Source organism: Rattus norvegicus, chromosome 11, assembly GCF_036323735.1.
Source record: "Rattus norvegicus strain BN/NHsdMcwi chromosome 11, GRCr8, whole genome shotgun sequence".
Taxonomy (NCBI): domain Eukaryota; kingdom Metazoa; phylum Chordata; class Mammalia; order Rodentia; family Muridae; genus Rattus; species Rattus norvegicus.
In genome coordinates this window covers 86,229,198-86,252,457 of record NC_086029.1, presented here as the reverse complement: position 1 = coordinate 86,252,457, position 23,260 = coordinate 86,229,198, and positions in this window count along the sequence as shown.

Genomic DNA, 23,260 nt, shown 5'->3' with positions numbered 1-23,260 from the left:
GCTATATGGATTTCAGAAACAGATCAGCTGCCAGACAGATGCTTTCCAAAAATATCCTGGAGACAGGAACTGGTAAAGGAAATGGGTTTATTTACAGTTTGGGCCTGTACTAGGAAAAGAAAAATTCTCGGCTTCTCATCCCTTGCCCGGTAGTACTGCCACAATTTATAGAAAAGATGCGACAAAAGCAAGGAGCAGTCAGTTTAGCTGGAAGGTAGCTATCAGATCCTGCCTAAATGGATTGATGTAGCATCCATTATAAGAAGTATCAAAGGATAAAATTACAGCAATATAAAGTTCTCACTGGGTGTTACCAAGCACCACTTGGTTCTATCAGATAGAGTAAGTGTTCCCAGAAGCCAAAGAGATGAGACTGGTTTGTTTAGAACGTAATAGGATTGATTCTAATATCGGAGAATGGTACAAAGAGAAAAAAAAAATGGTTTGATTAACGTCGTGTTGCTTCTTGATACCTAGTTTGAATGAGGATAAGACAGAGGGAGCTTCATCGTGCCATTATACTCTCCTTTGATGAAATTTATCTGCTATCACTTTAATCCCAATTGCTCGGACTGTATTGGGTACTTTTTTCTTGCTATAATAAAACACCAGGGCCAAAAGAAGCTTGCAGAAAATTTTATTTTGGGTTTACAGTTCCAGAGGGATAAGAGTGTGCCCTGACAAGGAAGCAAGGCAGCAAGGGGAAGACATGGATGGCAAGCAGGAAGCTGAGATCTCACTCATATCCTCTACCCCAAGCAGGAGGCGGAAAGAGAAAAGGAACAAAAACTGGGCTGGAACTCTAAACACACCCAAATCCTGACTCCAGTGAAGAACTTTCCTCAGCAAGGCTTTACCTCCATTACCTCCCTGTTTTAATTGCTGCTCTGTTGCTGTGAGAGACATCAAGACCAAGACAACTTTTGTAAAGGAAAGCACTTATTTGAAGGCTTGTGTTAATCCCACAGCTGTAAGGAGAAAAACGACCTCCTCCAATCAGTGTGGCCTAATTAATTAACGCAAGCTGTTTGCGCTCTCTCTCTCTCTCTCTCTCTCTCTCTCTCTCTCTCTCTCTCTCTCTCTCTCTCTCTCTTTCTCCCCCCCCCCAATGGGTTGTTCAAGAGTAGGTGGTTTCCAATGGGAGATTTGACAGGCAAATAGGTAAGGTTACAGAAGCAGAGAATAAGTGTGACAAGTTGGTCAAAGCAACATCCTTAAACAAATATATTGTTGCAAGGCCGCCACAGCAAGTTAAATAACAAGGTGATCACAACAAGATGGTCATAACAAGTTGGTAACAATAGCCTTTTGAAACAAAGGCATGATTGCCATTTCCTGGAACAGGTGCATAGAACCATTTGTAGTTAGGGTTACAGGTTGGAATAGCCCAATCCTTGAGGATTCCATTTACTCAGAAACAGGAATGAACCTAGTTCGGTTTTATCTTAAGTTGGCTTTCAAGCCTAAGCTGGAAGCAGTCTAGTTTATCACTTGCTTAAAGATTCCAAGGGTTAGTCCATATCACTGGGGTTGGAAGCAGGCATGTATGCTCTAAAAGTAGTAGCTGAGAGATTAAAATAGCTAAGCTGCAGGCAGCTAGCAGAGAGAGACAGAGACTGAGGCAGAAATTGAGACAGAGACAGAGAAAGACAGACACTGGGCCTGGTATGGGGTTTTGAAACCTCAAAGCTGACCCTGGAGACATTCGTCCTCCAACAAGTCCAAGCAGTTCATCAGCTAGGGACTAAGCATGCAAATATTTCAAGCTATGTGAGATATTCTTATTGAAAACACCGCATTCAAATATAACACCAACAACTGGGGACCGAGTACATAAATACCAATGCCTTTAGAAAGTATTTGTCACTCAGGCCACTATACAAGGCAAAGTAGATAAGTGTTCTCTTGGTGGTATAGAACTGTAATACTGATGACTCTATTCTAATTTGTAGCTTGTCGTACTAAGCCTGGTACAAAATCTTAGTCTGAGGGCTTCATGTAATTTGTAAGTTTATTTGTGACTAGTACAGTGGTAGCCATGGAAATGATTGACATGTAATGCTGTCATATAGGTACCACAATACATACTGCCTGGGCAGAAATACAAAGAGGATCTGTGCTGTTTCTTGTTTAGACAATGTATACTAAGAAGCATTTTAGAGGAGAAAATGTCTCTAAAATGTAATACAAAGCCCAAGAAAGAAATTAATTCTTAAATTTCTTTATGTAATCCTTTATTTAGCCAATGTATGGGAAACTTCATCTAAACAAAGTCCCAGCAACACATATGGAACTTTGTTCTTTTGGGTCTCACCATGAGTCAATAATGTTGATAAATTCCAGGATTTAGTAAAAAACCAATTCTGCAATGTTAACTGTTCTATGGAACTAAGTTTTAGGGAAAACACTTATATGAGTTTCCTCATTAAATAAATCACTCATGGAATTGTCAAACACACACATTGTAGAGATGTGACACAGTGTTCTGAGAGTGCTGTGTACACAGCAAGATTTATCAACCTCATGGCTGCCAGAAAATCGTTCACAAAAGACCTTGTCATGAACTAGTAGTTGTGTGGGAAAAGGTAGGTGATGCCTGTGGTGCTGCGTACACTGCGGGCTCCCCACGGAGATCTCTGACCTGGCTAGGTGCGTGGGTTCAGGCAAAGGGAAGAGAGCCCGGGCAGGGAGGAGGAACAGCTTTTGAAGCCTCTGCTGCTGGCCGCCTCCACTGCTGGTCCTTCTTTCTGCCACTGCCACTTTGGTTGCTTTCTGCCACTGCCACTATGGCTGCTTGGATGGGGCTGAGCCGGCAGGAGACTGACTAGCCAGCAAGAGGTGCAAGGGAGCTTCTGGCAGCGATTTTGGGAGAGCAAATCTCTTCCCCAAGCGGTGGGGTTATAGCTCTTATAACAGAAGCTCTCAGATGATGGAACACTGCACACTTTTAATCCTGAACACGTTTCTTAAATACAGTTTTTGGACGGGTCAGTGTCTGACAGCAGGTACTTCCTATTGGTTTGACCTGAGAACTTGGGAAGACCTCATCTACATATTCGGGGGTGTGGTCCTACCTCTATGGTTGATCAGTCTTGAGCCTGTGTAACCTATGGTTACATCCTCACCTGCGGAGGAGGGGCTTGGGGCATTGCCCTATGTGAGTGATCTGTCTCAAACCTCTCTACAGGGGTCTGTGTTGTGCTGCAGCTATGTGGGCCCTTGATCTCCCGGGAGACTAGGAATGCACCCGCTGTCCCTTTTAGGGTCTCCGGGGATTCGACCAATCTCGATGAGGAATCAGGGTACCTTTCATAGCCCACTTCCTCACAGATGCTGACAAAGGGAAATTTAGCTTGTGAGCAGAATATGAGATAAAGAATGAACTTCCCTACCTGGCCATGCAATAAATGGGAATTCATTTTTCAGAATCAGACCTTATGATAGGTTGAGTTTAATGCAGAGAGGGATGGAAAGAACCAGGACAGAGGAGGATTGTCATAAAAGTGAATCTCTGTGAATGATAAGCTATAAAATACAGAGCAGGATTGCTCTGTGCTCCAACATCCATTTGCAGGATTTTACATTTTGCATGTGGGGCACAGCCATGATACCTCTTCGTCACAAATCTCAAGTATTAACAGCTTGATCCTTGATCAAGGCAATATTCAGACATAGGGTTTGGGGTAATTGTTTGTACCATGAGGGTTTTTCCTTATTGATTGATTAATCCATTGTTGAATTGAAAAATCAAAATAGACTTATTAAGAGCAGATACAAATGTGGAAGGTAGGGCTTTGGAACTGTCTTTAAAACATACATCTCGACCAAGCTCTGCTCTCTCCTCTTTTTATCTTTCCTTCCCTCTTCCCCTCACCCCTCTCCTCATCTCTCCCTATCTCTTCTGTTCTCTCCTCTCCTTTCCCCTCACACCCCCTTTCTGCCTATGATGCACTGAGAAACTTTTCCTTTACCACACCTTCCCCATAATGTTCTGCCTCACTACAAGGCAAGAACACAAAATCAAGTGACACTGGAATTACTAAAGCCTCAATTCTTGCAGCCCTAACAAGCTGGGATTGGCCACCTATCTTCAATAAGCCAATGAAACAGGAAAGTGAAAAACAAAAGACGTTCATTCAATGCCATCATACAGGAAAGGGGGGCATCCTCAAACCCACTTTCATGATCATAACATGAGGGACATATTTAAATAGCAGTCAGAAGGCATGCATAGCCACCCGGTCATTTTTAAAGTAGAATCTAACTACCACTGTTGTCCCAGCTCCAGTCTCCCCTCTTGTCAGACTGAGTTAGTGTCAGAACCATGAGAAAGCTACCATAGCTTTCTGGATGCCAGGATCTCAGATTTTTCTTCCAGAAAGAGACTCCTGTGGAAATTCTACTTTCCTAGCAGTCATTGTTTCAATAGTCTGATAATTTGAAATAGGGAAAAAGGTGCCCCTTTTGAATATTTTCCATAACTTATATTTTTATTCACATTACATTATAATTGCACCCCACATTCCTCCTGTCCTCCCAATCCTACCCTTGCAAATCCCTCTCCTATTAACCCATCCCCATAGCCACCTTGTGAACTACTCCACCAAAGAAGATTTAGTCCTAGAACTAAGCATCTCCTCTCTCACTGAGGCCCAACCAGGAAGTGCAGGTAGGAAGGGGAAGGGGATCCAATGGCAGATAGCAGAGTCAGAGACAGCTCCCAATCCAATTGTTAGGGGACTCATATGAATATTTTGATTTCTCTAAGGGCAGTTCTAATGGAATAAAACACTGGAAAATATCAACCCACATAATTTCCTTCCTTTAGGTCGTTCACACAGGTATGACAAGAGAAATAACTAGGAAGATTTAAGATGTTTTGTGCCTTGACTTGCATTCCATGTATGTGATCCAGATTTGTCATGCAGCATCTGTAGCAGTAAATAGTTAATCTGCTCTGAATTCTTTTTGGGTTGCAAGTGCTCTGTACCTGTCAAAAAGCTCTGGGTTCATGAATGACACACACATGCAACATTTATATTTTGATATGCCTTTACTAGCTCAATGGTTGGGCACTTCCAAACCTCTCCACAGCTAGTATGCATTCTTCTCCAGTTTTCTTGAATTCATACTTGCTAAATATATATATTTTGTCTCTGCTACCCCAGACCCAATCAGGAGAATGCCCCCTGGGGCCACTTTCCCAATTTCATACATGTTAGAGGGCTTGAGTATCTGATCTCTCTGCTTTCCTGTCATGGTGATTCATCCTATGCCCCTGGCATGGTGGAATTCCTTGTTCTCCCCTTTGTCCTTTGAGAAATCTAAAAATTCTTCATCTTTCAGTCTGCCCGGTCATTGGCTGCTGGCTCTTTATTGATCAATCAAAACCCAATTGGGGACAGTGTCCCTCTCTGTCTGAACACATAGATTCTGGTGTAATTTTAGAAGATGAATTAAGATAAAACATTGAAACCAATGCCCAACAATCACCACATTCATCTTTTTTTTTTTGACCGAGACAAGAAAGAACAGAAATACAAAGGCCAACCTTATTCTATCTTTCCATTCTAGCCTCTTCCTCAACCCTGGGGATTTACTTTCTTTGTCTCCAGGCTTAATTTAAACACCTTGTTTCTAGTCATAATTCCTAACAAGCCTATGATCCTCATTTCTAGCCTCAGGGTCATCTCTGTTTAAAACATTTAATCTCAGATTAATTTATGTGAATTCATAGTTTCCAGAGTTTTATCACATTATAACTATCCTGGCAAAAATCAAAATTTTGAAAGGACACTTAATTCCCTACTTTGTCCTTTGACAGAACAGATATTGGTTTATGTCTGGATTTCAAAGATCAGATGTTGTGTGAACACCATGTCAGAGGTAGTATGCATTTTCCCATACACAAGGACCCTGTCAGGAAAATCACCATGTTTGCATTTGCAATGGTTTCAGAATAGTGCATGGTGCATAAAGATGCTGTCTATAAAAATTTAAAGCATGAAATATTTTTACTAAAATTGCCAAATCAGAAATCAGGCAGATCTCTACAATAATTTGAATTTTATACAAATAAGAAGAATCATAATATATATTAAGCTTTGCTCTGTGTCTTTACCCAAAAGAGTAATACACTTCTGTGTGTGCAGAAAACACTCAGGAAAAGCCTTATCTTTTGACACTTCCAACTGTAAATTAATTTTCCCTTTCCAACATCCTAAACTATATTCTTGGCTAACTCATCTAACCAGGAAGTTTTGCTGTATAATTTTATACTCCCTTTGTTGATGTACCCAGATAAGTTATGGCTTTATGAGCTATGGCCTATTAACAGGCATTTATATTATGCAAGCTATTTTGCATAAAACATTCCTGAGGAAATATAAATGCTGCAACTTATTATAGTACCAAGGAAACACGCTGCTTGTTGAGAAAGGAAAATCCTTTGCTCAGCCACAACCTCTTTTCCTAGTCACTGATATTTTTTTATCTCAATAATAGCTTGTCTCTAGCAAATTGTTTCCCCTCTTTTTGCCCTTTTATCAGATTTAAGTTTAAATTTCTATACTGGTAGTATACTTTTTCTCATTTTATAGTATCAAGTTCAAGGGGAAAATCTGATTTTTCAGATTCCACACCCCATAGTTAATAGGACAATATGTTATCTTACTAATTGGCTCAGGGGGAGATGTTTTATTGACCAGTGAGCTAAAAATCAACATAAAAGCATTAATTGAGACAAGAATTGATGAGCCTCTTCCAATCAAGAGGAATAGCTTTAGTTTAAAGAGTTAGAATTTTAGCATAAGAATCCCCTGACACAAGAGTGTGGCTAAGAGACAAAAGAGCTTCCTGCTTTGATTTGGGACTCACATGAGGCAAATTAATTTTACTTCCTTTGAATACATCTCTCAGATGAAGTAACTCCTTATATTTAGTGAGCTTCTCTACTGAAATATTCTATCATTTTTAGGAGCTATCTCATAATTAATATACTCCAAATTAATTATTCTACATTAACCTTGTTTCCAAGTACCTACCTGATTCTCTGTAATTCCCTGAGAAATTAATTGATACTTTTGCACAGCTAGGACTCTAAACTTATTAGAAGAGCTAGATAGTGTGTCATATATTATAGGCATGATTTGGCCTTCTTATCATCTGCTCTATTCGGTGTAGACTAAAGATCAATATTCTAGAGAAAAGGAAACAAAATAAGGATCTGGGGATAGATTATCATTATTATTATTATTATTATTATTATTATCATTATCTTCTCTTCTCCTCAAGTGAAGAATTTAGCAAACTTCAATCCTTTTTAAAGTCATTCTCAGTAGTTTTTAAATTTCCATTTACATGTATTTTTAAACACCCTGAGTACCCATGTGCCTCATCATTGAGTGCCTCGATGTGCACTGCAGTTGGTAAGCATCACTGTCAGGACCCACCTGCTTGTGTGTATTGGTGAATTTTTAGTGAATTAGTGAATTAGGAAATCAACAGCCCAAACTTTTTTCTACATCCACCCTTCTGTCTGTCCTAACTGCTCTCCTTTGTCATTTCTAAAAGATCTGTACTCATTTGCGATCTTCATTCCACTAAGCAACACTCACTCCTTTGCTTCACAAGTAATGGCTAGCCATCGTTGCCATGGCAGAGTGATCTTAAAAATCTTTTTAGACTTTTAGTCTCCTACTTTAGCTAATCCATTTTTATATCAACTCGTCCCCTCTAAGAATCAGCCGTGAGAACAAGTCTTCCAAACAAAAAGCCTGTTAGACTCTCAATGCTGCCTTCGTTTTTATGAGTTCCATAAAAAATATTCAGAATGTGTTTATATGAATAATGAACTTATATTTTCTGCTCAGCACTCTTTGTGCCCAGAGATATCTGCTTCATTTTTGAAAGGGCACTCTTCCCATGCCTTGTAGAACACTAAAGGAATCTCAGTTTAAAGTTCGTGAGGTGTGCTATCTAAATGAAATAGAAACCTTGGGGAACTTCGAAAGAAATGAGGAAAACCAGCTGAGGATGCTGTGAGGAATGCTGACAGATCAACAGTGTAACCTAAACAGGATTAGATTTTGAGCAGCCTAAAGAAATAAGAATCTGAGTGGCACTCCTTACAATCACTCAAGGAAACAAAAATGGCACCCTCATTACAGCGATAGTCGAGGGAATGACACAGAGTAATAAAACTCCCTTCCTGGCAGTTCCTCTGGCTGGGGCAATGGGATTGGGCACTGGTTTGGAAAGACTGCAAGAAAGATTACACTGGCATTTCAAGAACCTGTGTTGGAAATGGAGGGTTGGCTCCAGCTTCTGCCCAGCTCATTATAACCTGACAGTGGTCTGGAAGCGTGATTTCCAAGGAACTAAATGAAATGTAGGCAGCAGTACCTTGAGTATTCACAAGGCATTTGCTCACATAAATCCATGTGGTGGTTTTTGAGCACATCATCTTCCAGTGATATTAACGAAAGATATAAATACAACAGTTGAAGTGAGTGCTGTAATTGTAGCTAATGAGGTCTCGGTGATTCCCATCAACCAGAAATAGTTTTATAGAAGCATTTTACTTTTTAAACTATTTATACTATCGTGTGTGTGTGTGTGTGTGTGTGTGTGTGTGTCTGTGTGTATGTTTGCATGTTTATATATATGACACATATCTGTTAATGTGAAACATGAAAGACTTTGTAACATCACTTAAAGCAGCATCTGCAGGATTATTAAAGCACAATATTTTCAAGTTATTTTTCTAATAGAACATATTTCCTTAACACTACACTCAGGAGAAACTGCCTTTGGCACAGGGCTGGCTTATCATGATAATTGCTCTTGTTTTTGTCTCTTGTCATTTGCAAACTGAATAAATTAAAGAACCAAACCTAAGAGAGAAAAACAGAAGTGCTTTGGGGAAGTTATGAGTGGTCATTTCTTATAGAACCATTTCCTTTAAGAAGTCCATTTTTGAGCTCTCTTGAGGCAGGATGAAGACCACACACTTATGGATGCATCCAGAACTAGTAGATCATGTATGGAAACGTTATTAGAATTGTCCCAAACCTGAAGAGCAAGAATAATAAGGGAGAAAATGGTGAAATAATCTGAGGGAAAAAAGACCATCTCAGAAGTTACTAATGTACAATTCACACAGCAGCTGCTAATGCACACAGAAGTATCAGCATAATCAGAGGATTTGCATAGGAAGTCGGCTTCAATGGCCATAATGTCTGATGCTGAAGAAGCTATTTCCTTTTAAGAATATCAGGTTTTCAAAACATACCCATGAAAGCCATTAATATGATAGTAAAAGACTTCAAGTAAAATCATTAAAAGAAGCAAAGAAGTGCAGACCGACAGGAGCCGGATGTAGATCGCTCCTGAGAGACACAGCCAGAATACAGCAAATATAGAGGCGAATGCCAGCAGCAAACCACTGAACTGAGAATAGGTCCCCTATTGAAGGAATCAGAGAAAGAACTGGAAGAGCTTGAAGGGGCTCGAGACCCCAAAAGTACAACAATGCCAAGCAACCAGAGCTTCCAGGGACTAAGCCACTACCTAAAGACTATACATGGACTGACCCTGGACTCTGACCTCATAGGTAGCAATGAATATCCTAGTAAGAGCACCAGTGGAAGGGGAAGCCCTGGGTCCTGCTAAGACTGAACCCCCAGTGAACTAGTCTATGGGGGGAGGGCGGCAATGGGGGGAGGGTTGGGAGGGGAACACCCATAAGGAAGGGGAGGGGGGAGGGGGATGTTTGCCCGGAAACCGGGAAAGGGAATAACACTCGAAATGTATATAAGAAATACTCAAGTTAATAAAAAAAAAAAATCAAAAAAAAAAAAAGATCAAGAATAAAATCTCAAGAGCATTCCGAACAGGGAAAGCATTTACCTAGTTTCTCTAGAAAATAAAAGGTGGACAAGGTAGCAAAGACATTATGTGCATTCAGGCCCACACACACACATACTACATATGTTTGTTATCTACCAAAAATAGTGATTTCCAACCATTTAAACATATGTGATTTTAATAAGAAGTCATCAGAAAAAGAATAAAATTTAAGGCAGAATTTGGAAAATATGCTGTGCTATGAAGATCAATGGCGTGTTAATTCCATGTGAAAAGGACCACTTTACAATCACTGTGTGCACAATAATCAATCTGATTCATACAGTTCACAGAGAGTCTGAGTGACAACTTTGAAATTATTCAAGAAATCATCGAGTATATAAAGGAATATTTAACATTATTAATCACTAATATGAGATTACTGATAAATAGTATGAGAAATGCACATTTTAGTTATTATGAGTTACTAATATTGTCAGCAAAAAGACAAAATTTACTGTGAACGGCAAGCCTTGCTTATTATGAATGGGAACTTGAATTCTCTTGCACTTGGGTGGAAACTATATACTTAAGAAGGCATGTTAGAGAGTTGGTAATGTTGAGAGAAGGTGATTAGACTAACATATTCAAAACCACAAAAAAGGCCTTAGCTGGAAACTTTATTCATAATTTACCCACTCTCCTAGAAAAAAAAAACCCACAATGGATGCATCATTCATTAAAATACTTCAAAGGAATCAAAGAATTAATGCCACTCCATGAAACAGATAGATCAATCTAATGCAATAAAAATGAGAAAATGCAACCAAACATAAAATACTACATTCTATAAATTTCCAACTGAATGAAGTTCAAAGACTAACAGGTTTAGAACTCTTTCTATGGCTATAAAATACAAAGTAGGAAGAGACCTTTGTGACTGCCTCCGAAGTCAGACAACATGAGTCAGTTAGTGGAGCCATGTATCACACCATTGGTTAAAGCCCACAGGAGAACAGGGGATACAATAAACTTAAATAAATTGAATTCTAAAATCTTTTGAAAGCCTTAAGAGTCGAGACCCATGGCTGTGTTCACTCCTGGAAGATTCAAAGGAAACAGAGAAGGATGCTTAGAGATATTACAAAAGACTAAAGTGACAACGAAGGAAGATCATATTTGAGTCACTAAGTAGGGTAAACCCACTGTGGTGTGGTGGATTTCCTGACAGGACACGAGTGTGTGCGCATCTGCGACTCTCCTACCAACTGTCTTTAAGTAATGAGTTTGGTTTGCTGCGGGCTGAGAGAAGAACGAAGATCTAAGGCAGACTTCTCTGAGAAAGTGGCCTCCTGAGAAGGGAAAACAGCTTGCTGAGGTGCTGGGAAACCAGAGAAGCTGAAGGAAAGTTCTGTAAGGTGCCATGAGTTTTTAGCCTGCACTGCAGCTAGTCTCCGAGACCTGAAACATGGCAGCAGACCAGAGAAATCTATGAGTCACACTGTACATTTTTAAGTGCATGAAGTGGCTCTCTGGAGGTGGGTAGAAAATCAGTAGAGAAAAGAGATACAAAGGTCCAGAGCAGAAATGGAAGCCAGAGAGAAGGTCACAGACTGCAGGAGTGGCACACAAACCTTTCAGCAGAAATAGCCTTGAGAATCAGACATAAAGCAACACGAGACTGACAAACTTGCACCGGTGCTACATTCTATCCAAGGTGAATGAAAGGTCCTGATGTTCAAGAGTTCTGAAATACTGGCAATGAGAGACTGAGAGGGAGGGAGGGAGAGAGGGTGGGTGGAAGGGTGGGAGGGAGAGGGGGAGAAAGAGAAGGATGGAGAGGAAGAAGGAGAGAGAGAGAGGAGGGAAGGAGGAAGGAAAGGGAGGGAAAGAGAGGGAGGAAGAGAGAGGGAAGGAAGAAGAGAGAGAGAGGGAGAGAGAGAGGGAGGGAAGGAGAGGGAGGGAGAGGGAGAGAAGGAGGGAGAGGGAGGGAGGGAGAGGGAGAGAAGGAGGGAGAGGGAGAGAGGGAGAGGGAGGGAGAGGGAGGGAGGGAGAGGGAGAGAAGGAGGGAGAGGGAGAGAGGGAGAGGGAGGGAGAGGGAGGGAGGGAGAGGGAGAGAGAGAGAATCTACAGCAGACTGACACAGATCACTGTGTCCTTAGACAAAGGAGCAACAAAATTCAGGGGCGGTTATTGTGAACTTCTCATTGAACTCTCATAAAATGGACAACATGAAGTAGAAAATGATAAAAAAAAAAAAACACAGGGAGAAGAAAACAAATCTGCTCATGATCAAGACAGGAAACAGCCGATTAATGAAACCTGGAAGTGCTTCAGGAATCAGGTGAGTAATGGCAGCTGGCAGCTTCCAAGAGACAGCAACTAAATCACTTCCAAGTTGGACATGAGGCTCAAAGAGCAAACCAAACCCTCTTCTCGTTCTCTCTCCTCCTGCCTTTGTCTCTGCCTGTTTTCCTATCTCACCCAAATGACAAAATCCCAAAACAGTTGTTTTCTGGCAGAAATGTGAGTCTTAGAACATTGGGGTACCTACATCTCTCCCCACATTCAATAATTACTAAGAAGTTGAATGGAACTCTCCAAGCACTCTTGGGTGTGAATTACTAGACCAAATTTAAAACAAATACCAACAATGGGAAGCTGTTAGGTGAGCTCAAAGGAACCCAGATGCAGCTCACAAGTATCCTTCCCACTACAGATGTACAGGATGTATTTTTACCTCCAGCAACAAATTCTTACAACACCTTTGAAACACTGTCTATCAGAGGCTGAGCAGTTTCTTGTTGGAATCTGATCTCACAGGCCTGCTTCATGTAGCTCTGTAGAACATCCAAGGTGTCTAAAAATGAAAGTGATGTTGAAGATGAGACATATTACCTCATAAATAGTTTAAGCATAGTCAAATATCATCACAGAATAGTGAAGAGCCTCCTAGAATCAAGTTTTCAAATACCAACAATTGACAATGCTTGCAAACAGATCTTTCTAAAGACAGCACTTTCAGATTGTTTTTGTTTGTTTGTTTGTATTTCTTTTTTTCCTTGAACACTCAGAAATGGCAAGTGTGAACGCTATTTAGCAAAGGGAAAGAGTATATTTGGAAAGCAACCACAAAGAGTCTCCTTATGGCTTTATTCCTTTGTTGCACATGTGAGGATCTAATCAAGGACTTTAAAATATGAACTAATCCACAAGCATACACTTTGGGGAGGAATATAAATAGGGCAGGTCAGAACAAAAGAGCTTAAAACCATGAAGTCATTGAGAACTAAATAGGCATTGAACCACAGACAAGGGAAAACACATCTGAGTTTATTGTTCGGAGTTCCATGGTTCAGTGCTTGTGAAAACAACTCACATTCTTCAAAGGATTTGAGCAATAGCTAGTCACATAACTTAATACTCAAAATCTTTGAACACATGTACAAGAAAAACTATTCAACTACACAAAACGACAAAATTTTCACCTACAACCGAAAAATATAATCATGCCGCGAAGGAGATAATGACAAAGTTGGGGTCTTCTGAACAGACATCAAACCCAGATGCAAAATCAAATTTCAACTAATCAACTGCAAGGGCCCCTGGTATAAAAGGAAAGTACATGATAAAGAACAAATAAAAGAAAAAGATTCAAGGGAAACAGATTTCAGAACTTAAACATAGCACGTTGAAACTCCCTGGGTGACATAGTTGAAAAAGGCAGCTGTTGAAAACCAGAGTAGGCAAAGTCGGAGGTCAGTCTGTGCAGCCCGGGCAGACATGACAGGAGTTGAACAAGACAAAGACGAGAAAAATGAAGAAGGCGCAGAGGACATTACCCACCAACTGAAAAGGCAACCTAGTAACACAGAGGAATTGGACAACCGTTTAACCTGTGTACAATTAACATTCAAATGCTCTAACAGCAACTGCAACTGGGGAAAAAGCAAACGATTAAACTCAAAGTGGGTAAAGAGCTAAGTATACCCAAAGATAACACAGTATATGACATATGTTTCATAGCAAAATTGCACTAACCACCATGTAAGTGAGAATGTGAGAACTGTCATTTGATATCATTTCCATACCTATGGTGACACGCTCACTGACAGTAGCAAATGTTAGTATGGTTGCAGATACCCAATGCCACCAGCATCATTCTTTATCTAGCGTCATACGGGAAATTCTTTTCTGTTTGTTTGGTTTTAGATTGCTTGGGTTTTGTTTGTTTGTTTGTTTCATTTTTCCCTGGCTTTCTTTTATTTAAAAACAATCAGATTTTTCTACAATGTATTCTAATCATGGTTACCCTTCACCACTTATCTGAGGCCCTCCCTCCCCTCACATCCAAACCCACACTACTTCTGTCTCTCTTTAGGAAACACACATTGGAATAATAACAATAAAGTAAAATAAGATTAAAAACAAATCAGAATAGAGCAAGACACAGAAACAAGCAGAAGAAAAAGGAACCAAAGAAAAAGCACAGGAGACACATATAGACTGAGACTCATGTGTTCACATACACAAACATCTCATGAAACTACAAAACTGTTTTCACAGAAGCCTTAGGCTAGACAGAAAACCTTCAGAGAGAAGTCTTCAAAATTGTGAAGGGGATGCTGAAATGCAGGTCTCCATGGTTGATGGCTTCTGTCAGGCTGTAGGTGGGGAAGGACTCAGTTTTCTTTAAAGAGCTGGACATTGAGAGTTTGACCATGCTCCAGTGAGTATTTGGATAATACAAATTGAATTTGCAGTAATTGAAAGTTGGTGGCGAGTTTTGTTTTAGGTCCTTTTGCATACAATAAGGGCTGGCTTTTGTAATTGGACTTAGAAGTCAAGGAGCTAAGTTTTGCAAAAATGTTATGGCTTACAAAAGAAAAAACTTAAACTATCAGGTCTGAGTCACTGCCTTAATATAACTTTAGTCTTGTCTGAGAATCTAGTAGTCTAGAACTAAGGTTTATGTTTGGTGAATGGAATAAAAACAAATTTTGGAGACAATTTCTTAGATAAGTCATTTTATGCCTTCTTTCTTGGATTTTGTTTAAAATTTGTCTAATTTCATGATGGTGTGTATTTATTGATTTATTCTCTATGAATGAGTTAAAATTATATTGATTAGCTTGCCTCTTGCTTCAGCCTCTGAAGTATTTGAGATTATAGGTATATGCCATTATATATAGCATTCATATATTTTTAGATGAACTCTTTGAATCCTTAAATATCTCAGTAAATCTGCATCTAAAAAGTACATTCGAATTACAATTTCAGTGTAGATAGTTTTAAGTTTGAAATCTCTTTTTCTTTATTCATAACTTTAAATTTTATTTTAATATAATACTTTTTATTTACCCTGTGAGATTTCTTTCACGTCTACTATAGGGAACTGCGAAAGAAACTTAATCTACATGCTACCATTTCTTTTCAGACTCCATTTACTCTTAGTGAGCAACTAAATTCAAGGTCCCAGGCCCTCGGGGAGCTGGGGACTTCCCTGTAGCTGAACAGTTTCTGTTGTAAACAGTCGTCTGAGTCCAGACATCTCAGGGACAACTTGTAAGGAGAAACTTGTATGAGTCCAGTCGTCACAAGGACAGCTTCAGAGTCAAATAAGTTCATGGTTCCAGGCTAACATCTGGAACTAACATCTATCCTACTTCTCCAAACGTTTTCTCTATTCTTTGTTAACAGGTAAGAATATCAACATTTCTGTTATCATCTAAACCAAGGTGCACAGTTGTAAAAATATATAATCAATTGCCTGTTATGGCCTAATTGATTACATGCTCCTTCATCCCCATATCACCCTGAGCTCTGGATGTAGTATCTAGGAGGATTAATTAAGGACCTTAAAGCCAGGTGCCCTGGATACGGCCCAGTCTCCAATAGGTACTCCCTTTTCATCCCATAATTTAAAAATACATTTTAATAACACCACAGCTTCCCCCTGCTACCCCTCCCATTTGTGTTCCAATCCCTTAAAAATCTACCTTCTGGAACACTGTTCAGATCCCAAACTGGCCACCTCTGGGAGCGCTCAGAAAATAAAACTGAGTTTTAAGCTTCTGTATCCGAAGTGAGTTTTTTTCAGCTTCTGCCCCGAACTCAACAATACAATATGTTTTGATCCTCTTCCCAGAGTGCTTAAAAGAAACTCATCAGAGCAGCAAGATGCTTCAGTGAGGAAAATCTCTTGCCACCTAGCCCCACACCTCAGTTTGATCCCCAGATACCCACATTATAGAAAGAAGTGACTCCCAAAAATTGTCCCTTGATCTGTACCTGTAACCTTGGTGCTCATGTGTCATACCCATACCCCATACACACATAAGATAAATACAGTAAAAATAATTTTCTAAAAGGAAATTCACAATAACATATTTGAGCACTAGAATATTTGTATTTATTCACATAGATTTACACGCACAGTTCCTCTCAGCAGGAAGAAAAAGTAAAAAAAAAAAAACAGACAGAAAATAGTAATGGAATTTGTGTCAGCATTTTCCACTACTGACTGAGGAAGAAGGGATCTTTCCGGTGTGATGGCACAATTCCTGGGCATGCTACAGAATCCATAATGACACCACAGTACAAAGTCTGCAGTCCAAGCATCCTGTTGCTTAAATCCCATGTCCCCAAAGAAAATCCCATACGCAACTACTCTCCTAATCCAAAATTGTCAGTTTTATGAACGTGACTGTGAAAGAAGGAATTTTACTAAGCAAAGATACAGTGGAACAAAACCTGTATGTATGTTGTCTTCAAAATTACAAATTTACCGAACTTCCTCATCTCCGATGCCTTCTGATGCTTTCTATGAGTCAAGCTTTTCATTACCCAGTTTGCTTTTTGAATTTTACACTACTTCTTTGAGATATGAAAGGCTAAGACTGTCAAATAATCCCCACTTAAAAAGAAAATAAATGAGGATAAAAAATAGAAAACTTGACCAAAGTTGCAATTTACTCTATGTTCAAATTCATGACTGAATTTCTGGTTCAAAATTCTTCTCCCAAGTGGCCAGGAAATAATCGCTCAACAAATCCTACACACAAGGCAATTAGGAACGGGCGTCATCAAACAAAGACTTCAGACATTCCAATCACCTCTCAAATTTCTCTGTGGCCACAGTAAACCTGAAATGACTTCTTTTCTAGCCTAAAAATGTGCAGGTGCATTTCACAGTATCAGCAGAGCACTAAGCCATGCTCAGGTTTTAGCTCTGATGTGTGCAGCCTGGGGTTTATACCAGATCACCCGTAACCACAGCTCTGCTTTTCAACAAGACAGCAGGCGTGGTCTTTCATCTCAGTCAACTCATGGAGGAGTACAGGAGCTGGGGCTGGAGAAGAAAGGGCCCGTGCAACGTAATCTCTCCCTCTTTGCTCTTACCCACTGAGGTAGTTTTATGATTCATCTCAACCTCTTTGAGGTCCATAAAGGAAACTTCAACAAGACATACAATAGTGGCAGGGAAACAGCCGGCACTTTTAAGCTTTATGATTTGTGCTGGTTTGGCATTTTCCACAGGCATTCCTCGGGGATCAAAATATTAACCACAAAGTCTGCACACTCCCCAGGGAAATCTGATGACTGGGCAAAGTCATTTCAAAGCCTCTTTGTATCACTTTGGGAAAATGAAAGGTGTTTTCCCCCATAACTTTAAATCTGGGGGGTAGCACCTTTGACAGGTCATCTGAGGTCTGCATAGCAACTGCAGGAAGCATAGCCAGCAACAGGAAGACAGCAAGCTGCCATTCAAGAACTGAGTTTAGCAGGGAGACTGAAGCTTTGAAAGGATTGCTTTCTTTTCAACCATAAGACCACCAATCCTAATTCAGAAAATTCATGTCTGGAATATAGTCAAATACAAACACCTTCACTATTTCAAATTGGCTGAATACAGTGGGAGACTTAAAAAAAATCCTTCAAGGTTACTTATCAGAAACAACTAAAAATCCCCAGAGACAGTAGCAAGAGACGCCTAAATAATGTATGTAGCTCTTTAAACTGTGCTATTTTATGAAATGAATAATATTAAAATGATATAATTAATATTGATGGATTAATTTCATTTTAAGGTAATTTTACTTTAAGGCAATGAATTCTTGATCATATAGTTACAGATCTTTATCAGATAAAAGAATCAATCTTTGCCCTAACTTACAAACTATACTTAAAATCAGTCTAGTTTTAGTCTAAAATTTTGAAATAGCTTTTTCAAGATCTCTAATGTTATAATAAATATTTACGTCCTCAGTGTTGAGAAGTGCTGTTCCAATGTATGGAATACATACTTACTGCTTTAACACCCCAGAGCATGGATGTTTGCAACTTGGATGGCTAAAGTGGGAAGCAGAAGGAGCAATGGGATTCTTAGACAACTGTAGCACCAGGATACCTAAAGTCAGGGTAGGAAGGCTTGCGGAGGGATATGGAAAAAATGCAGGGTGGATGCAATACTGAGGAAAATAAAATAGTAAACAAATGTTGACTCAAATTTGGCAAAGTCCCCAAGACTCTGTTACTCACCCCTTCACAGTTAATTCCTGGGGACACGCCCAAACTCAAGATATTTGCTCTTTTGAGAACAGGTTCATCCAATCACATTGCTCAGAAATCAGGTCAATTCTAGTCCATTCTTGGCTGTTTGGATTCCATTGTCTCTGTGAATATATATATATATATATATATATATATATATATATATATATATCAGGTAAGGTTTCTCATATAATCTAATACAGAAACAGTATTTACTGACTGACTAATTTCAGTGTGATCATAAAGGAAACAATGCAGATTAAAAATAGTAACTAAAATATACTGGTCTACATTTTCACTAATTGGAAAAGAACGAAGAGGGAACCTGGAAGAGTTTGGCAGAAAAGAGACAGGAGAAATGATAAGATTATGTTTACAATCTCAAAGAGTAAAAAATTAGTAACTTAAAACATTTATGTATCTATGGCTGGGGACATAGCTCAGTGGTACCGTACCTGCTTATCATGCACGAAGCCCTGGATTTATAATTCTAGAATCACAAATAAGACAGAAGGAAAGAATGATGGAAGTGAAGAAGAAGGGAAAGAGGAAGGAATGAAGAGGGGATGGAAAGGGAGAAAGTGATGGAAGGAGGAATAGATGGGCTAAAAATGGGGATGATGAAAGGGGGAGGGAGGAATGGAAGAAATATGAGGGAGGGAGGGAGAGAGGGAAGGAGGGAGGGAAGAAGGAAGGGAAGGATTTTCCTATCTAAATACTTCTGCAAAATTTCAAAATGTAGCATGAACATTTGTTTAGGTATATAAAACCAGGACACTAGAATGTAGAAGAATGCAAATCGATCCATTCTTACCACCCTGTACAAAGCTTAAGTCCAAGTGGACCAAGGACCTCCACATCAAACCAGATACACTCAAACTAATAGAAGAAAAAGTGGGTAAGAGTCTTTATCACATGGACACTGGGGAAAATTTCCTGAACTAAAAATCAGTGGCTTATGCTCTAAGATCAATAATCAACTAATGGAACTTCATAAAACTACAAAGCTTCTGTAAGGCAAAGGACACTGTCATTAAGACAAAACAGCTACTAACAGATTGCGAATCCTACATTGCATAGAGGTCTAATATACAAAATATACAAAGAACTCAAGAAGTTATATTCCAGAGAGCCAAATAACCCTATTAAAAATGGGATACAGAGCTAAACAAAGAATTCTCAACTGAGGAATATCGAATGTCTGGGAAGCACCCAAAGAAATGTTCAACATCCTTAGTCATCAGGGAAATGTAAATCAAAACAACCCTGAGATCCCACCTCACACCAGTCAGAATGGCTAAGATAAAAAACTCAGGTGACAACACATGCTGGCAAGGATGTGGAAAAAGAGGAACACTCCTCCATTGTTGGTGGGATTGCAAGCTGGTACAACCACTGTGAAAATCAGTCTGTAAGTTCCTCAGAAAATTAATTGGTCATTGTTCTCCCTGAGGACCCAGCTATACCTCTCCTGGGCATATAACCAAAAGCTGCTCCAATATACAACAAAGACACATGATGCACTATGTTCTTAGCAGCCTTATTTATAATAGCCAGAAGTTGGAAAGAACCCAGATGCCCTTCAACAGAGGAATGGATATAGAAAATGTGGTACATTTACACAATGGAATACTACTCAGCTATCAAAAGCAATGACTTTATGAAATTCATAGGCAAATGAATTGAACTAGACGATATCATCCTGAGTGAGGTAACCCAATCACTGAAAAACACACATGGTATGCACTCACTGATAAGTGGATATTAGCCCAAAGCTTGAATTAACCAAGATACAATCCACAGACCACATGAAGCTCAAGAAGGATGACCAAAGTACAGATGCTTCACTCCTTCTTAAAGGGGGGGGGGCAAAAATATTCACAGGAGGGGATATGGAGGCAAAGTATGAAGCAGACTGAAGGAGTGGCCATTTGGAGCCAGCCCCACATGTACAGCCACCAAAGTACATAAGATTGATGAAGCTAAGAAGTGCATGCTGACAGGAACCGGGTATAGCTGTCTCCTGAGAGGCACGGCCAGAGCAGTCAGAAACAGAGGCGAATGCTAGCAGTAAACCATTGAACTGAGAATGGGACCTCCTTGAAGGAATTAGAGAAGGGATTGAATGAGCTGAAGGGGTTTGGAACTCCATAAGAACAACAATGCCAACCAACCAGAGCTCCCAGGGACTAAACCACTTCCCAAAGACTACATGGACTGACTCATGGCTCCAGCTGCAAATGTAGCAGAGGATGGCCTTGTTGGGCACCAATAGAAGGAGAAGCCCTTGCTCCTGCCAAGGTTAGACCCCAGTGTAGGGGAATGCTGGGGTCAGGGATGTAGAGGGGAAAAGGGTGGATGGGAGAGGAACATCCTTATAGAAGAATGGGAGGGGGATGTGTTAAGAGACTTATGTGTGGGAAAACGGGAAATGGAATAACATTTGAAATGTAAATAAAAAAATCTAACAATAAAAAAAAACCAAACAGGACATAGGGGATTTCAACAAAACAAGAAACCCAGTCTTTGGTCTTCTAAGTGCCTAGAACAGAAGAGAATAGTCATTAATGGATTATGCATTAATAGATTAAAATTAAAGGATGCTGGCTGTATCTAGCACAACTTCCAACACATGCTTTACCTCTTGTGATGTCTTCCTGGCTATTTTTGTTTCCTATTTCTTCTGCAAGAAGTATTCTTTTCCATGAGGGGAGAGAATAATGTGTTGAGATTTGTTTCTTTCTTTGCTAGTATGACCCTTCCTATCCCTTCTGAGTGTGCCTCCAGGATGCATTTCTCCTAGATCCTGTCCCTGTCCAACAGAGGCTTTCCTGTAACAGACTGCTCAGTAAATTTCTGCCAGCTAAGACTAAGGAAGTGAACTCTTATTTTTGCAGCTAAGAATCCTCAGTGATAAATGTTGCAAATAATTAGCCATCATACACAGTGAAGATAAATGGAAAAGGTGAATTTCTGAGCAGTGAAATTTTCTATAAATTTTTAATTAAACTCAAATTCAATGGAATTTAAAACTGAGCTATCAAATTGAATAAAAAGAGGATTGAGAGATAAAAAATTACTGTCTTTCAAAAAGGCATCATGTGAGAGAGAAAGTGTCTTCTTTCTTTATACATGCCAGATTTATTCCTTTTGAAATATCCGAAAATAACCTCTGATAATCATTCCTTCTATTTACTCTTTCTTCCAGGCTGGTCTCCCTGTGTGTACAGGCTTCTGTAAAAAAATCAACTTTTTTCTTAACCTCTATTTCCTTTTTTTTTTTTTGGTCATAATCCAGTTATTTGGGATATCATATCTGTCAAGTCCAATTTTCTACTTTGTTTTTGTTTGTGCAAAGTCACTGCTAGGAAGAACTTAAGAAATTCCTAATCCAACTTTTGAAGTTTGCCAATACTGAAAGCATGTGAGCTAGCTGTTGTCATCAGTGTTTGGTGGAGCTTGACTCAAAGCCTTGTTTTCTGACTCTATGTTTTCCATGTCCTATAAGTTAGAGATCTCACTATGCATTTCTCTGTAATTACCGAGCTGTATATATTATAATCTATATACTCTAACATGCACAGAAACTAACATTAATAACCGTGCCAGGTTAAGCTCAGTGTTTAGAACAGCCTTACATTGAAGCTGCTGAACTATAGATAGCATCCTACAGAGCTCTTCTTTATCTGGGCATGGCTTATGATCACGGGCGCTTTCTTGTTGAAATAAGTACTTATCATCATATGTCTTTTGAAACAATTAACTTATTCCTTGGAGTGACTACAGTTCTACTTGGCTTACAGGTATCAGTGTCTACCCTGCATAGTAAATCCTAGAAATTATTAATTATCTCACTTAAATGGTATACCCAGATATATCACTATTCCTCACTTTAGAAGATTACTGTTTTTCTAGAAGCCGTTGTTTATTGTGCTTTGCTTAGAGTAGAAAACCTTTCCCTGGCCACAGGCAGGGTTAACCAAATGGCACAACAAACCATACTCAGTGTGAACCAATACATACAGGTGTTCCTTCTCAAGTGGTTAAAGGCCTTTGACATAACAAAAGCCAAGTCACAGATAGATATATTACTAACAAAAAACAGCCTTCTGTCTGGATATCACTGGCTTATACTCCATTCTCATACATGTTCTTTGTCCTCAAAATGCTTTATTTTATGGAGAGAGAGAGAGAGAGAGAGAGAGAGAGAGAGAGAGAGAGAGAGAGAGATTCCTTCAAATGAAAACTAAAGGCTAGAGAAACAGTAAAGCAGGACTCCCCTGCACCAGTGTCTGCTTGCCCTAGATCTGATCTTTTGTGTATGAGTAGGGCCCTTCCTTGTGCTGAGAACACAGAGAAATCCAAGATACAAATAGGAAAGTGTAAAACTTGAGGCTGGAGAGCAACTGAGGAAAATCTGACTAGATACATAAAGTAAGTGTGGAGTGTCATTCAGCTGTAAGAATAGAAGATGGCGGCCAAGGAGAAGCCCACAGAGCTCACTTTTCACTGGTATCCCCTCGCCATTATGACTTGTTCTAATTACATGCTCCAGATCAATGTGTTTTTATTAGTGATACTTAATTCAACTGTTGGATATATGCTATACCATATTTAGTATTTATGTTCAGAGTTTCAATATTCCTCTACCAAGTAGTTACTGAGAAATAGAGGGAAACAAGAAATATGCAGGAAATGTTGCATTGTAGGTCTTTCATTCCAATTTTATGGTTGCTAAGATTCCTGGATTTGATGAGGAATTCCTGGAGTTGATGTCCTGTACCAAAAGGAAACTACCTCTATAATTAGTTAATTCTATACTATAGCAGTTCACAACCATACATCCAATCATTATACTACC